This window comes from Bactrocera neohumeralis, unplaced genomic scaffold (genome assembly GCF_024586455.1).
Source record: "Bactrocera neohumeralis isolate Rockhampton unplaced genomic scaffold, APGP_CSIRO_Bneo_wtdbg2-racon-allhic-juicebox.fasta_v2 cluster10, whole genome shotgun sequence".
Classification (NCBI taxonomy): domain Eukaryota; kingdom Metazoa; phylum Arthropoda; class Insecta; order Diptera; family Tephritidae; genus Bactrocera; species Bactrocera neohumeralis.
The window spans coordinates 11,198,329-11,216,993 of NW_026089623.1; the positions used below are offsets into that span (position 1 = coordinate 11,198,329).

General features: G+C 38.5%; 1 protein-coding gene and 1 long non-coding RNA gene across 2 annotated transcripts in view; one reads left to right on the top strand and one right to left on the bottom strand.

Moving 5' to 3' along the window:
- The window catches only part of LOC126765402 (actin-binding protein WASF3), a 101,899-nt gene that overhangs the window by 19,358 nt on the left and 63,876 nt on the right, over nt 1–18,665 (bottom strand). The window lies entirely within an intron of this gene.
- LOC126765522 (uncharacterized) lies at nt 10,211–13,357 on the top strand. The gene is made up of 2 exons (XR_007668491.1): nt 10,211–10,345; nt 10,420–13,357. It is a non-coding gene; the product is annotated as an uncharacterized LOC126765522 (long non-coding RNA).

Sequence of the window (18,665 nt, forward strand, 5' to 3'; positions counted from 1 at the left end):
AACATCAAAAATGTCAAACTTTACGATAAAGGTGTGAGTTGCCAGATTGCAACAAAAGGTTGTCAAATCCCGAAATATTAAAGGCAATATACGTATATAAGTAAAAATGTTTGTAACAGAATTTACGGCAAGGCAAGAATTTTGTCGGCGAAGTTCTGGAATCCGAGTTCAATAAATAAATCGCGGTCGTATGAGGAGTGAAGGAGCATAGACTATCAAAAGTTAAAACTAAAATCTTAGGATTATTGACAGTCGGAATCTTGACGCCATCGGCTGCAATATTAAGGTCAAGTCTGTATTCCTTCGTCCAGTCTGTAAATATAGTTGCTGTGGATTTGGTGGGAGAGTGTAAGCTTTCGTGTAGAGAAGAAGCGAGTAAGGTTGGAGAAATAGCCGTTTATTTTTGAACACATGCCTTCGATTCCATTGCCCGAGGTCAATATCGTGCAATCATCAGCATACAAGGTTATGGAAACTGTCTCTGGTGACTGTGGGAGCTTCGAGATATAAAAGTTAAACATTAGATGGGAGATGACATTACTCTGCGGAACCCCCTTTGTTTAATTCTTCTCAGTTCAGATTTTTCTCCTCGAAACAGTGCGGATGACTGACGACCGCTCAGGTAGTTTATGGTCCACCTCTTCATTCCTGGAGGAAGCGTAGTTTGTTCAATGTCCTGCAGTAGCCTTGTTCTCTCCCAGGGTGGTTTCTGGTTAAGGTCACGAACTATCTGCGCGTTTATGACGCTAAGTGCTGTGGTGGTACTGTGCACTATTCGGAACCCATGCTGGTGGTTTGCTAGAGTCAGGATGTGAGTGAAGGTCGGTAGTAACAAGGCTTCAATTGTCTTCACTACTGGGGAGAGAAGAGTTATCGGACGATAGGAGTAGAGCTGGTTTACCAATCGCCGCATCTCTAAATTGAGACCCCTTATTCGGAGATCCACGGGATCGGTATGGCGTAAGGTGTCGCGCTCATTAGCTAAAGCCGGGTTGAAGCGAGCAGTAGCTACTGCGATCACCCGTCCGTAGGAATGGGCAGAGCGTTGAAGGTGCTCTCAATAAATTCTGTGAAGCCGACATAGTTAGCTTTATTAAAGTTGACGAATGTGCGGTTGTCCACAGAAACAAAATCGGGAGGTTTCTCGATTGAGATAATTATGGGCAGATAATCTGATGCGAGAGATAGCATAGGTCGCCAGGTTATGCTATTTATCAGACCACCACTAGCAGTGGTAATATCGGGCGAGCTATAACAGGTGCTCATAACTCAGTTGGGGGCTTCGTCATTCATTGTGCAGAATGTCGGAACGTCAATCTGTTCCGTCAGCTCCATCCACCCCGATCGTTTGTTAGGCAAGAATGCCAATGCATTAAAGTCGCCTAGTACCAAACGGTTTTCACCACGAAGTAGCGCACCCATATTCGGGTGATATCCTATAGGGCTACATGTAACTGGGGGATGTATATATTATTGTTATAATATTTCGAGGTCTGACATTCCTGACGCTACATTCTAAGGTAGTATCGTTGCGGTCGATGTCTCCATCGGTTAGACGATATTATCACTATTATCTCGCTCGCGATCTTTACGTAAAACGTTGAAACCGGCACAACTCAGAAGATCTGAGCAGCTCTTTAGTGTGGTTTCTTGGACCGCAGCTATCGATACGCGTTCCCCGTTCATAAATGAATTGTGAGATGCGGTTTTGTCGCGGGTGTCCGTGAGTGATTCTGGGAGTGAGGGAGTGGCGTGTAGTTGGTGCCTGTTGCAGCTGTAGAACCCGCAGGGGCGGTTGTCGCATTGTGTTGTTGGTTGGGGAGGCAAATCGCAATGGGAGTCATGTTGCCTGTTGGAAGCTCCAATGGACCGTCGAAGTCCTCCATTGGCCACTCGGATGGAGTGGCGGCGCAGTGCCCGAACTAGGTGCAGGTTGCACAGTCGCAGAGGCTAAGGTCGCAGTAGTGCATTGACAACATGGGACCACGTAACTTGTGGTCCACTTCCTGCGTCTTAAAGCATGAGCAGGTGGAGGTTGGATGAAGCCTTTTAGCGCAAACGCAACAGAAAAAATCCCGCGGGCCCCGGTTGGAGTCAATGCCAGCACGAGTCAGGAGGATACGGAGCAACCCTGCTGCAAGGCTTTGCTCCAGTGACGACAAACTTAAACTTAAACTTATTGATCTAAACGGGGTTAGATCACCGTAATAACTGCCGTTGGCCGGATAAAATCCGGGTCAATTCCTTTGCGTAGAAGCGGCTGTTGTGAGAATTGGATGCTCACCGAATACGCTATTGCTGCTGTAGATCGGAGTATCGAAGAAGACTCGATTGAGTCCACCGATTCGCTCCAGCGCCACGGTCACGTGGTCAAAATATTTTTTAAGACAAATTAAAACTTTTGTTATTATATTTAAGCTTCTTTGAATCGAATAATAACCCGAAGGAAGTTTGTGTGTAATCAAACATACTTTTGCAACTTACCCCCATTTTATCTATTTTTGTGCGTAACACAAATTATTAAAATGCCACATACTAAAGAATGTTCGAAAACCTTTATATTAGGTATATGGGGGTCACAGAAGTATTGACCAAATTCAAGCCATTTTTAGTACACAGAGATACTATTATCAGGCGATGATTTTCTCTGAATTTTCACCGATAATTTCAATCAAAAGTCAACAATAAATAATTCAGTCCACAGTTCCGGTATTTGGGGGTTTGAAAGTTTTGGTTAGATTTGGACAATTTTTGGTCATAAGGTGGAATACTTTAAGGAATTATTAGTACAAAGTTTTATCAATTTCTTCTTGATTTCTACACTAGAAAAAAAAAATCGAAAACAAATGTTCCTATTTTGTCTTAATTTTAACTCAATACATTTTCATCTGTCAAATTCAAACATTTTGGATTGAAAATAGATTTTCAGTTTTTAATCCCAAAATTGGGATTAAGCGAGGATCAGCGAGATCGACCTGGCGTAAATCGTCCCACTCAGTTGCAAGGAATATTGCTTCTACTGAAAAATTATGACGAGTAGCGACTATTCTTCCAGTTGGAATAACTCCGAGCCGTTCGAAACCAAACGAGAGAAGCGACTTCCTATCGTGCAACTTTTTCAATCTAGTCCTGTAATTCGAGCTGCAAAACTAAATAGAGAAGGTACAATCTTCTATAAGAGTGCACAGCTGTTGACGTTCGCCGAATTTTTACCCCAGCTCCCATAAAGGCTCTCATACCATCTCGAGTGTAAAATTAAATATCTCTGGCGTATTTAGTTCTTGATTTACCACACTTTTAATAGTTTTTGACAGACTATTACATGGGAAGTGGACGGGGTTTGTCTTCTGGTTTCATCCGTTTTTAGTGTTGGTAAGGATGCTTAAGTGATTCGTCCTGGGCGAATTTGGTTTTTGTGGGAGGTATTTACATTAAACCAATTGGACGGCAGGGCCACTCCCAGTTTTTGTTATTGCGATGTCTTGTGCCAAATTACAGTTCTATATTTTCATCAAGTGCTTAGTCATGGCACTTTATGTATATGTTTTTGCTTAATTGCGTTTTTTAGGCGTGACAATGGCCCGATTTTGCCCACAGACGGACGAATCGACAGACAGCCATGCGCATTTCAACTCGTTTCGTCACCCTAATCCTTTATACATATTTAACCCTGTATCTATCCACAAACAGTTAAGTGAACAAAACTATTCCTATTATATAGAAACATGTTGCAATACTATAAAAACGTTCTGTGAATGAATTAGTTGAAACTATTAAACTATTGCGAAGACACAATTAAAGTCTACCAATTGATGTAAATGGTATATTAAGATACGATATTAGGAAGATCATCCAATATTGGTGCAATTATTTGCTTGCTCGAATATCCCCAACGTTGTGTAAAATTTTCACGAAGAACAATGGTAAAAAATACCCACTGGTCACAAAAGATGTATTATAATGAAACCTATTATGAACATTTTTGAGTTGTCTTTCAGTGTCTTCAACGCTAGGGATTATTCATTAACACAACAAAAATCTGATTAGGCGAAAAGAGGCGAAGTTCTTAGGCTTACTATTTCCGACCATGATAGATTTAAGTAATCTTAGATTATCCTCGCTCTTCCACAATCAGCAAGCTAAAAAACTTCACAGGTACAATTCATTTCTACCTCAAATTTATTAATGAAACAGTATAAAAATTATTCGAAAATCCTAATACAGTAAAACCTGTAAAGTTGGACACCCTTACAACTTGGACACTCGCTCAAATTGGACAAAAAGTTCTGTACCAAAATAATATAGTACAAAATATCCATATATTCACTACTTAATTTGGACACTGTCTATCTTGGAAGTTGGACAAAATTTGTCTCAATTTTTAAACAGCAAGCATTAAAATCCCTTTATATCTTGGACAATACATTTAATATGTATGCATATTTGTATGCTGTTTACTTATGTACTATACCTATGTATATTACACACAAATGTACATATTTGTATTTCGGCGTCAATGAAATTTTTCAAACGTTGCAATGCCGTTATTTTTGCGAAATTATGTATGCATCAAATTTTCTGGATTAGCTATGACACAATTAAGCATATTTGATCAGTTGTTGCAATCATGTCAAAAAGAAAACAACCAGTGGAGTTATCTCTGAAAATTAAAAGTGAGATATTGAATTAACCGGCCAATAAAAGTTTATCTATAAGGAAATTGGCAGAAAAATATGGAGTTTCCAAATCAACAATCGCTAATATTAAACATAAAAAGGAACATATTATAAAAGAATTAGAAAGCAACCCCGATCCGGAACGCAAAAGAAAAACGCGTATAACTGATTTTGAAAAAATAAATGAGGGGGTGAAATCGTTTTTTGAAAAATGCAGGTCTAAGAATATTCCGATCAGTGGCCCAATAATTCAAGAAAAGGCTAAGCTATTGGCTTCTGAGTTACAAATAGAGAACTTTAGAGCAAGCAATGGGTGGTTAGAATCTTTCCGCTTGAGACATAACATTCAATTTAAAGCTTTAAGTGGTGAAGGAGCGAATGTAGATCTTAAAGCTGCCTCAGATTGGAAAGAAAAACCACCAACACTTTTAAACAATTATTTACCTGAGAATCAGTTAAATGCGGATGAAACTGGATTGTTTTATCGTCAATTACCTACTCGAAGTCTCGTTGCAAAAGGCGCAGTTTTTAAAGGAGGTAAACTGGCGAAAGAAAGACTGAGCGTATTGTTTTGCTGCAGCAGTACAAGAGAAAAGTTAATGCCGTTGGTTATAGGTAACGCTGCGAAGCCGCGAGCTTTTCACCGAAATAAAATCGACACTCAAAATTTTATTGTGCAATCGGCTCACAATAAAAAGGCTTGGATGACAAGTGTAATTTCCCAGCATTGGCTTAGTTCTATCAATGACCAAATGAAGAAGCAAAATAGAAAAATTATTTTGTTCATTGACAACGCTACAAACCACAGTTTAATAAATGAATATTCAAATGTGTTTGTAAAATTTCTGCCACCAAACCCAACGGCAGAAATACAACCTCTCGACCAAGGAATTATTCAAAATGTAAAAACAAAATATAGATCAAAAATGATGCTTTCTCTGATAACACACCTTGACGAATGCAACAATGCAAGTGAATTGTCGAAAATAATTTCTGTTTTGGATGCTATTCGATGGTTGGTTTCTTTGTGAGACGAATTAGACCCTCTTGTAATAAGAAAATGCTTTCAACATGCTGGATTTCCTTGCCACGATTTACTGGAATGTCCACGGCAAGAAAATCTGAATTATGGAAGTTTGATAAATCACAACTATCCTGAACAAATTCGAAATGAATTAGTATCGCCCATAGTTGTGGAAAATATGGATAAATCGATAGATATACATGAACAGGTGGGTGATTCCCATGAAACTATTTTTAAAAACGTGGTAGAGGATTTAAAACACATCTCCCAAGGAACTTCTTCAAGTGAAAGTGAAGATGAGTGCACTGAAAACTATAATCTTCCCACTGCAAAAGAAGCTTTATCAAACATGAAAGAAGTCATTCTTTATGTATCAGCACATCAATCAACTTTGCTGCCGGAGTTTTTAAAGTTAAAAACGAAATTGGAACAAAATATAAGCTTATCAAATTTAAAACAAACTGAAATAGATGCTTATTTTTCTAAAACATAAGTTGTACATATGTATATCCGTATTCTAAAATGTGTTAATTTTTGTTTTTCTATTACACACTTATATGTTGAATTTAATGTACGTTTTTTTAACTAGTTTTTAAAATAAAGTCAATAAAATAAGAAAAGAATCATTTCTTTATAACATGGACACTCGCGTAAGTTGGAAAAAAAGTGATGAACCGCAGGCGTCCAACTTAGACAGGTTTTACTGTATCAGTGAAAAGTCTCTAATAGTTCAAAACGCTTGAAATTTCGATTTTCGAATTGTAAGATGGACTAGCGAAATATCCTTGGTACATCCGGACAACACCAAAAGGTGGCTCATCTTTTCAATCTAAAAAGATTTCAGATACATACATATTGACACAGCCGAGAGAAAATATTTCACAGAATCTCGGTTTTTAGAAGTTAAGAAATCATTTTTATCACCGTACAACTTATCATTCCCAATCCTTCGGTCCATCGATTGTAGGTATTGGCAAAACCTTATATTAAACAATTAAGGAAGGGCTAGGATCGGGTGTAACCGAACGTTTTGTACTCGAACAATTCAAAATCAAATCCTTTATTTAAATAATATTGCGAACTCAATATTCATTACTCGACGAAAATTTGAATGGTTCACAACCATATTTGGTATCTTACCTAAGCTACAGGTCATATAATCACTTATCACTACAGTGATCAATTGGAAAAGTGAATTTTGTCCATTTCATCTCAGTCAAGGTAATCCCCTCCCGCTGCAATATACTTATGCCAACGAATTTTCCAGTCATCATAGCACTTGGAAAAATCCTCATTGTGATGGCCATCAGAGACTTCTTCGAAGATCGGTTAACTCTTTTACGCGACCCCTTTTGCTTAATCTATGTCAAGGCTAAACACATTACTAAAAGTCAATTGCTCTAATTATTCATTAATATGCAATATCTAACAGAAGTCATTAAAAACGGGATCAAAGGAGGTCAACTTAAAGAGGAATATGCAAAAAACATGATGTGTGCCAATACTATTTTGATGTGTTTTTCGCTGTTTCTAACTTCTTTTCTAGATTTGAGGGGAGTGGGGGGTGAATGTAACGGTATATTTTCGCTTGTATTTTGTTTTGTTTCTACCAATTACACTATGTACATAAACAATTAAATGAGATTATTTTTTGTTGCTTTTTAACTATCTTTCTTTAGAAACTCAAAATGTGCCAAAATTTTTTTGATTCACTGTACATATTGTATATGTATATAGATACTAGAAGATACAGCTATGTACATATGTACATACGTTGCTGTGGCTTTGGTATACAGAGTACAGGTGAATGAACAAAAGATCGGAGTCCGGAATTTTCAGAGGATGCCAGTGCTTTATAACAATTTCTTTTCTCAAAATTTAAAGATCATGATTTACTCGATTTATACATATGACTGTAGCATATGTAACAAAAAAAAATTAAACATATGGAACAAAAAAACTATTTTTTTTCTGAAACTAAATAAAATATAATGTCAATAATAATATAAATGAATTATATTCCCCGAGCCGCAGTTTTCTCTCTTCGGCCCTGCGTATAAATTAAAACAAAATTTTAGAACTTATTTTTTTATGTATGTAGTCTGGTGGGCTAATGGTAATGTGTGATGCTTAATATATGAAAATATTCTCACAAGTGAAGACGGAAGCTTTATTTCCGGTATAAGACTCCAAAGGATTGAACTCGAAGCTTTACCAATTCCTTCAAAGAAAAAATACCGCTTTGTTCATTAGGAATCTATATATATAAAAATAAGTCCGTATATGTACGTCGCCGAACTAATCATAAACGCGTCGTGCGATTTCAACCAAACTACGTAGGCAGTGGCCCATATATGGTTTATATGAAGTTTGGTTGAAATCCGATAACCCATGTGTGTGCGGTGCGTATGTGAAATGAGTGTGTTTTTGCCGCAGGCATTTTTTGTACCGCATACAGCATTCATTAGTATTGAATACATTTTGGTCGTTTGTGAATTGGAGAGCATTGCACGGAGTGATGCAAATAGCAATTTGTTATCATTTCTCTTTTCTCTTTGGGCGTCATTGGTGATTCATCTTATCATAATCGATTTTTGAAAATATTATTTTCTTCGCATTTTTTGGTGAGTATTTTGATAACAATAAATTAATTTTCGTGTTAATCATCGTTTTAATTTGAATATTTTGTTAAAAAAAATTTAAAAAACAAAACAATGATTAATGAGATAAAAATCGATTGTTTTGCTAAACAAGTGTTCTGATTGTTACAAGTGCATCATATGATTTTGTGACATAATCTCAAATTTGATATTTTGTGAAAAAAAAATTAAAAAATTGAGTGAATTGAATCTGCTTTTCGAGTGCAGACGATCTCGAACGTTTCATTTTCGCTTCCGAAAGGTAAGACAAAAATTATTTAGATTTTTTGGCCAATTTTTAATTGAATTTTGACACATTTACAGCATATTTTTAACAATTTTCGTGTCTTTTCGTGACTTTTTGGTGCTTTTCGAGTCCAGAATTTGCTGGAGTTCATCAATTTATTACTGAAGTTCTTTATTATCTTTGGTTTAGTTTCTTCTAAAAATGCCACAAAGAGCAAGAGCTGACATTGGACGTCGGTCGCGTAGAACGCAAAATAGATCAAGCGAAAGGGAAAATCAATCGTAAGAACAGCGATAACAAGAGATTGCAAATACAAGGTGTTTAAATGAGTTTAGCATCCACCCCCTCTACTCGGTAAAACTAGCGCATTCTAATGCGACAGCTCAATTCACCACAGCTGATGACACCAACACAACTCACCATACCTATACACCCACTCATCAAAAAGGATGGACAAGGAGAAAGCAGACTCAATTCGTTTACACAATTCGTTCTAACCAATCCGATGTCCCACTGCGCCGCGTAAACATTACATTTGGTATTTTATACATTCGCACACTTTTGGATCACGCTATTCTCCTCCACTTACAAAAATTCAACCACGATCCGTGTCCCGGAATTGGAGTATCGCCGCCTCGCCCGTCGATATTATATTTAATAATATTATATAATAAAATTAATAAATTTAAATTTAAATAAAATTGTTGAGAACCCAGATGTACAAAATAATAAACCGGATTTTTCATTTAATTTAACGCAGTGGTGAGTGCTCCTCAATGTATCGTGTATACAATTTAAACACAAGGGAACATGCAAGATCGCGTTCAGATCGTAGGCCGACAAGTACGAGTATTAATCAAAATGTTCAAAGGCGTGCCGCACAAATCACGCAATTGATTACAGTTTGCATAAGTTTGTGGTGATTGGTGGAATGAACAAAGTATGCCAACATTATAATGCACTGAAATTTCATATTGAAACACCTGGAATGTGTTGTGCCAGTGGCAAAGTAAGATTACCAGAATTACAATACCCACCGGAACCATTGGCAACATTAATTTCAGGAACAACGCCGCAATCGAAACATTTTTTGGATAATATCCAAATGTATAATTCGTGCTTTAAAATGACTTCCTTTGGAGCGACGAATGTAATACGAAATAATCTCATGCCGACATTTAAGGTAATTTCGGCTCTGGGAATTTCGAATGAAGCATACAGCGACATTTCAGAACTTTTCACAAGTTCTAATCAATCATATTTTGCCTCACAATTTCAGATACAAGGGCAAATTTATCATAGGATTGGTTGATTATTGCCATTTCCAGATGCAAACCACCAATTCTTGCAAATATACTTCATTGGCAATAATGAAAATGAAGTAGATGCACGTTGTTCAATATTCACAAGTGCCTAAAGAATAATAATACGTGAATTGCAAGCATTGTTTCATGAACATAATGATTTGATTAATACTTTTCGGACAGCACTTGATCAGATGCCGACTGATGATCATAAAATCGTGATTCGTGCTGATAGAAGACCAATCGGAGAACATGAACGAAGATTTAATGCACCTATAAATAATGAAGTTGCTGTGGTGATTGTCGGCGATGAGTTTCAATTATGTGACATTGTATTGCGTAGAAGAAATAATCAATTACAACGTGTTTGTGAAACACATCGCTCTTACGATGCCCTACAGTACCAAATTTTGTTTTGTCGGGGTGAAGACGGATACTCTATTAATTTAAAAATGGTAGATCCCGCAAACCCACGTGAGTGTTAGTATGAAATGATTTAAATTTCCATTTGTTTTTTTTTTCTCTTCAGAACGTGAAGTCAATAAAACTGTCAGCGCTATGAACTATCTGAACTATTATGCACATAGAATTATGATACGACAAAATCAGGAAAATCATATTTTGTAATGTCGGAGACTCATTCATCAATATGTCGTAGACATGTATGCAAAGATAGAAACAGAGCGTCTGAACTTTATTCGATTCAAAAAAAAAATGGAAATGTTGACAATGTTGGACAAGTTGTTATTTTACCAGCAAGTTACAGAGGCAGTCCAAGGCACATGCATGAATATGCACAAGATGCCATTTGTTTACTTGTTTATTGATAAACATCAAGTTTTCGGCGAAGTTCCATGTTGGATGTATTCGGTGGAATGGCAAAAGAGAGGATTACCACATGCTCATATTTTGGTATGGTTAGTCAACAAAATAACAAGCGATCAAATAGATGACATCATCTCAGCAGAATTTCCTGATCAGGAAATCGATCCAGGTTTATTTGATGTTGTTACAAAAAGTATGATTCATGGACCATGTGGTGTTTTAAATATTAATTCGCCATGTATGAAAGATGGGAAATGCCCGAAGCGGTATCCCAGAGATTTGATATCCGAGACAATTAATGGAAATGATGGTTACCCATTGTATCGCCGACGCTCAACAGATGATAATGGCAAATTAATCAATCTACGAGTCAATAATCAAGATATTACAGTTGATAATAGGTGGGTTGTCCCCTATTCGCCAATACTATCAAAAGCATTCAAAGCTGATGAAATAACACAATATCAAATGGGAAGGTATATCAGTAGCAATGAGGCAGTTTGGAGAATATTATCGTTCCCAATTCATGATCGAAATCCGGCAGTTATTCATTTGTCAGTACATTTGGAACATGGACAACGTGTATATTTCACAGTTGATAATGAACAGCAAATTGCAGAGCGACCACCATCAACTACATTATTATCGTTTTTCCAATAGAAGGAATACCAGTTCAAGGTTATGCTGGCATTTTTGAAAGTGATGCCATTGGACGTCTCTACAGTCATGCTGAATGTTTTTATTTGCGTCTATTATTGATTCATGTTCGTGGGCCTACATCTTTTTTGAATTTGAAAAGAGTTAACGGTCTACAGTGTCACACTTTTCTTCAAGCATGTCAGGAATTGAATTTACTGGAAGATGATAGACACTGGGATGCGATACTTAGGGATGCATCAGCAACAGGTTCTCCTCATCAAATAGGAACATTTATTTGCTATTATTATTGCAACATGTTTTCCATCTGATCCATTGCAATTATGGGAAAATTTTAAGGATTTTATGACCGAAGACATTTTGCATCGAATGCGCCGAATTGCAGGAAATAACGATTTAATGATTACACTTGAAATGTTTAATGAGGCAAGATATTTGTTTGGTAATTGCAAATAAAGCATTGACACAATTGGGTTGGCCAGCTCCAAATCGACCAATGCATGATGCATTCAATAAATTCAATAAATTGAATCCCGAACAGAGACACGCATATGATGCCATAATGGAATCAGTACGAAACGAAACTGGAGGAATGTTTGTTTTAGACGCTCCAGGAGGAACTGGCAAAACATTTCTGATTTCCTTGCTATTAGCGACTATAAAATCACAGAGTAATATAGCATTGGCACTTGCATCGTCTGGAATAGCAGCGACGTTATTAGATGGTGGTCGGACAGCCCATTCTGCACTTAAATTACCACTGAATATGAATGTAAATGAAAATTCCACCTGTAATGTTTCCAAAAATTCGGGAATGGACAAAGTCTTGCAACAATGCAAATTAGTAGTGTGGGATGAATGTGCAATGGCCCATAAGAAATCAGTGGAAGCGTTAGACAGGACATTGCAAGACTTGCGTAGTAATGATCAACAGATATTTGGTGGCGCTTTGATTCTGTTGGCTTGTGATTTTCGTTAGACATTGCCTGTGATTCACCGTTCAACAACAGCAGATGAATTAAAAGCATGTTTAAAGTCATCTTATTTATGGAGACATGTACAAATACTCAATTTGACTACAAATGTGCGAGTAAAAATTCAAAACGATCCATCGGCCGACACATTTTCAAGGCAACTGTTGGCAATAGGCAATGGTCAACTTGCTGTTGATCGTGAAACTGGCTTAATCACTTTACCAGATAACTTTTGTAATATTGCACCGACAAAAGAAGAATTGGTGTCAAGTGTTTTTCCAAATATTGCAGAAAATTATCGCAATCATAATTGGTTAGCTGAAAGAGCTATACTGGCCGCTAAAAATAAAGACGTTGGTCAAATGAATGCAGACATTTTAACCCATGTTCCTGGCGAAGTTGTAACATATCAATCAGTTGACACGGTTACGAATCAAGACGACGCTGTTAATTATCCGACAGAATTTTTGAATTCATAGGATTTACCCGGATTTCCACCTCATCGTTTACAATGGAAAGTGGGTGCTCCCATTATTATGCTTCGAAATATAAATCAACCACGATTACGCAATGGGACAAGATTAGCGGTTAAAAAGGTCATGATCAATTTGATCGAAGCAACAATTTTAAAGGGGAAGTTTAAAGGTGAAGATGTATTGATTCCACGAATTCCAATGATTCCATCAGATTTACCTTTTGAATTCAAAAGACTACAGTTTCCAATACGTCTTGCATTTGCTATTAAGATAAATAAAGCGCAAGGGCAATCGTTGGAATTGCGTGGAATTGATTTAGAATATCCTTGCTTTTCACACGGCCAGTTGTATGTTTCGTGCTCACGTGTTGGCAAGCCTTCAGTTCTCTTTATCTACACAACAACTCATGGCAAAACCAAAAATGTTGTCTACGAAAGAGCTCTAAGATAGTTTAAGTGATACATAGTCTCAGATTGTAAGAACCTAGAATTAAAAGTTGAATAATAGGGAATAAACCCAACTTTATTAAAAACAAGTGTGTTTCTTTTCTTATTTTGTTTTGCCGTGCGAAGCAGGCACCTGGCCCGCTAGTAGTTAATATAATCTATATACAAACATACGAATAAATGCGAAAACGTAATTGCCGGTATACGAATACTGGGATTGTGCTTGTCATATTAATATTGGTCAGTGGTATTTTACTGAATATTTAATTTTACTTTTAAATTTTGAAGTGATGTTCATGCTTAGTACTTTTTTTTATGAATTCTTTTAGTTTTCATATAAATGAGATATAAACATAGTGTGCTAAACTTAACTAAAATCGGTTCAGCAGTTTAGGAGATAACCCCGGAGATAACGTGAGACGTAAGTTCTATATATATACATACATACATAGATACAATATACATATATATTAAAATCAATCTTACTAAAGCAAATTTCTATACTCATCATCTAAGTGCTTAGGGAAAGGTACACAGCCATATCCTGGCTATTTACCACCTCATATACTAAGGTATATGAGATCTAAACTTAACCAAAGGGACGAAATTACAAATGTTGGGTGTATAAAAGAATAGTAGGAATATACCTTTATGTTATGGTTGGGTTTGGGTGTAGATCGAATGAATTCATATTCAGCTGGTGGTTAAAAGCACATTTAATTAAGAACTTTTATATTAAGAACAATATATTTGAATTGTAAACATCAATTCTTAGGCGTAATAATTTCGTCATCCAACTGCGCCTTTTTGCTTACAAGCATCCATTAGATGAACAACATGTAGTGAAAGTGTAAAATTCGTTAGTATTATTTTCTGTTTCACACAGATGAAATCTGTGACGACACTCACATTTAAAAATTAATTACATTTATTTAAAACCAGCATTGAAAAATTAATATTAATTTAATTTATAATACAACTTAGAATAAAGTTAACGTCCATAGACTTCGTCCTACCGTAAAGTTACAAAGTTTATTATGCATACAGCGAGGACATATTCGCAGAGAAAACTTCCATTATTTTAAACTATGTATAATGTATACAAGGTGGAGGATGGAGTCATGTGTAGAAGTTCACGCAAGTGAGGAAAGTTCTCTGATCGCCATTCACTTGAAGAGAAACCCCCCTTTTGATGACGACCATGGCAAACGAAATAAGGACTATGATATCAGGGCATGCATCTCGAATGTCCGGACCCTTAATTGGGAAGGTAACGCTGCCCAGCTGGTTGATGTCCTCGTGAAAATAAAGGCTGACATCACCGCCGTCCAAGAAATGCGATGGACGGGACAAGGACAGAGACGAGTAGGTCCTTGTGACATTTATTACAGTGACCATATAAAGGAGCGCAAGTTTGGTGTTGGATTCGTGGTGGGAGAAAGACCCCGTCGCCGAGTACTATCATTCACTCCGGTGAATGAACGTCTAGACACAAAACCGCATTAAAGCGATGTTCTTCAACATAGCGCTGATTTGCGCCCACGCCCCACGGAAGAGAAGGACGATGTGACCAAAGATGCCTTCTATGAGCACTTGGCTCGCGCTTATGAGAGCTGCTCATGATGATGTCAAAATCGTGCTTGGCGATTTCAACGCCAGGGTGGGCAAAGAAGGTATATTTGCCAAATATATCGGTAAATTCAGAATCCACGACGAAACATCCTCAAATGGGTTGAGGCTGATTGACTTCGCCGGGGCCCGAAATATGGTTATCTGTGGTACTAGATTCCAGCACAAGAAGATACATCAAGCTACCTGGCAGTCTCCGGATCGAAAAGCCACCAACCAGATCAAACATGTTGTGATAGACGGAAGGCACGTCTCCAGTGTTCTAGACGTACGTACGCTCCGAGGTCCTAACATCGACTCGGATCACTATCTTGTTGCAGCCAAGATTCGCACCCGCCTCTGTGCAGCAAAAAACGCACGTCAACACAAGGAAAGTTCGACGTCGAAAAGCGGCAATCACAACAGACAGCCGAACGATTTGCTACTCGGCTTGCATTCCTGCTCTCTGAGAGCACTCGTCAACAACTCGGTATAAGGGACCTGTGGGACGGCATTTGAAACTCCTTACGTACAGCTGCAACCGAAACCATTGCTTTTCGGAAAGTGCAAAAGAACAGCTGGTACGACGAGTGCAGTGTCGCAGCAGAGAGAAAACAGCCTGCCCACCTCGCAACGTTACGATCGACCACTACACGTGCGGGATGGGATAGATACCGAGAGCTGAAGAGCGAAGCGAGACGCATTTGCAGACAGAAGAAGAAAGAGGCCGAAATGCGTGAGTACGATGAGCTTGATAAGCTGACCGACAGGGGTAATGCTCGAAAATTATACGAAAAAATGCGGCGGCTTACAGAAGGTTTCAAGACCGGAGCATATTCTTGTAGAACCCCCAAAGTTGATCTATTCACCGATGCCCAGAGCATACTTAGATTATGGAGGGAACACTTCTCCAGCCTGCTGAATGGCAGTGAACGCACAACCACAGGAGAAGGAGAACCCGATTCCCCAATCGATGACGATGGAGCAGACGTTCCATTACCCGACCATGAAGAAGTTCGAATAGCAATTGCCCGCCTGAAGGACAACAAAGCGGCAGGGGCCGACGGACTGCCGGCCGAGCTATTCAAACACGGCGGCGAAGAACTGATAAGGAGCATGCATCAGCTTCTTTGTAAAATATGGTCAGACGAAAACATGCCCAACGATTGGAATTTAAGTGTGCTATGCCCAATCCATAAAAAAAGGAGACCCCACAATCTGCGCCAACTACCGTGGGATTAGCTTCCTCAACATCACATGTAAGGTTCTATCGAGCGTATTGTGTACCGTCAACAAACTGATTGGACCTTATCAGTGTGACTTCACACCTGGTAAATCAACAACCGACCAGATATTCACCATGCGCCAAATCTTGGAAAATACCCGTGGAAGGAGAATCGACACACACCACCTCTTCGTCGATTTCAAAGCTGCTTTCGACAGCACGAAAAGTAGCTGCCTTTATGTCGCGATGTCTGAATTTGGTATCCCCGCAAAAATAATACGGCTGTGTAAACTGACGTTAAGCAACACGAAAATCCCCGTCAGGATCGGGAAGGACCTCTCCGAGCCGTTCGATACCAAACGAGGTTTCAGACAAGTGCGACTTCTTCAACCTGCTTCTGGAGAAAATAGTTCCGAGCTGCAGAACTAAATAGAGAATGTACCATCTTCTATAAGAGTGTACAGCTGCTGGCGTATGCCGATGATATTGATATCATCGGTCTCAACACCCGCGCCGTTAGTTCTGCTTTCTCCAGGCTGGACAAGGAAGCACAGAAAATGGGTCTGGCAGTGAACGAGGGCAAAACGAAATATCTCCTGTCATCAAACAAACAGTCGGGTCACTCGCGACTTGGCTCTCACGTCACTGTTGACAGTCATAACTTTGAAGTTGTAGATAATTTCGTCTATTTAGGAACCAGTATTAACACCACCAACAAAGTCAGCCTGGAAATCCAACGCAGGATTGCTTTTGCCAACAGGTGCTACTTCGGACTGAGTAGGCAATTGAAAAGTAAAGTCCTCTCTCGACGAACAAAAACCAAACTATAAGTCACTCATAATTCCCGTCCTGCTATATGGTGCAGAGGCTTGGACGATCACAGCAACCGATGAGTCGACGTTACGAGTTTTCGTGAGAAAGGTGCTGCGAAAGATTTATGGTCCTTTGCGCTTTGGCCACAGCGAATATCGCATTCGATGGAACGATGAGCTGTACGAGGTATACGACGACATCGACATAGTTCAGCGAATTAAAAGACAGCGGCTACGCTGGCTAGGTCATGTTGTCCGAATGGATGGAAACACTCCAGCTCTGAAAGTATTCGACACAGTACCCGCCGGGGGAAGCAGAGGAAGAAGAAGACCTCCACTCCGTTGGAAGGACCAAGTGGAGAAGAACCTGGCTTCGCTTGGAATATCCAATTGGCGCCACGTAGCGAAAAGAAGAAACGACTGGCGCGCGGTTGTTAACTCGGCTATAATCGCGTAAGCGGTGTCTACGCCAATTAAGAAGAAGAAGTATACAAAGTGCGTTCCAAAGTAAACAGGACTTTTTGAATCTAGCGCCTTCTCGTGGCGCCATCTATATGTCGAATGGTGCGTTAGAATCTGCTATCTTTATTGATTGTGCAGTGAGAATTTCATCACATTTCATCGATTGGAAGTGAAATTATTGCGTCTTAAGTGTCATTAGGTTTGTTTTATCGGTGCGAAAATGAGCTTCGAAGAAAGAGCCAACATTAGATTTTGTTTTAAAATTGGTAAAACTTTTGCCAGAACGTTTCAAGTGATGAAAGCACCTTGTTTATAGTGTCTACTCATATAACAATCAGTTTAGTGTTTGCTTCCGCGCTTTTTAACAATGGAGTGGAGAGCTAAGAAAAATCGTATTGCGGTGATTACTTTCCATATATGTGGAAAAATCCCAACTGAAATTTATGAGCTTCTCAAAAAACTTAATATTTCTAGAATATTTGTATATCACACTATTGATCGTTTTTACAGGTTCCTGTCAGGAAGAGTAGACGTCCTCGCGTGGTTTGAACCAATTCAGCGAACAGGTCCGCAGAAATCCTCTTAGAAAACAAAATAATGTTCAAAGAAATGGATATACCGACCAGCTTAACTTAATCGAGATGATCTCCCCATGAAAGCCTGCCATGGGTCAACTGACAATTTTCTCACAACGGGCGCTTGATGATAATTAAGCTTAACAGATACAGGCAATTTCTTCAGTGACACCCAGTAAATTTTTCACCGCTGAACTCGCCAGTAAAGATTAAACAGAGTTCAAAGCTGGGACAAAAGTGTATCAGCAGGATGTTTTAGAATGCGTGGTAAAGCAGTTGAGCAATAATCATTTTGATGGATAGCATTGAATCTTCCAGTTAGATTCTGCACACAAGACAGAAAGAAGGGAAACAGATTTATGGCCTTCCGGAAGTCCAGATTTGAATCCGATGGACTACAGTTTGTAGTCAGAGTTGGAGAGCATGACCTGTCGAATACCCCACAAAAATTTGAAGGGTCTCAAAAAATCTTTGGTCCAAGTATCGTCGTCAATAGAAAATGTGCGTGCTGCTACTGGTCAATGGCTGAACCATATGAGAGATTGAAAACAAAAGGTGACCATTTCGAATAAAATTTCGTACATCTCTCATTTAATATATGCATTATAAATAAAATTAACTCTATTAAAAAATGTATTCTTGGTTAAGGCTAAAAACTTATGGGAGATCTAAGTAAATAAATAAGATATTAGGTTCTCAAAAAGTCTTGCGGTAT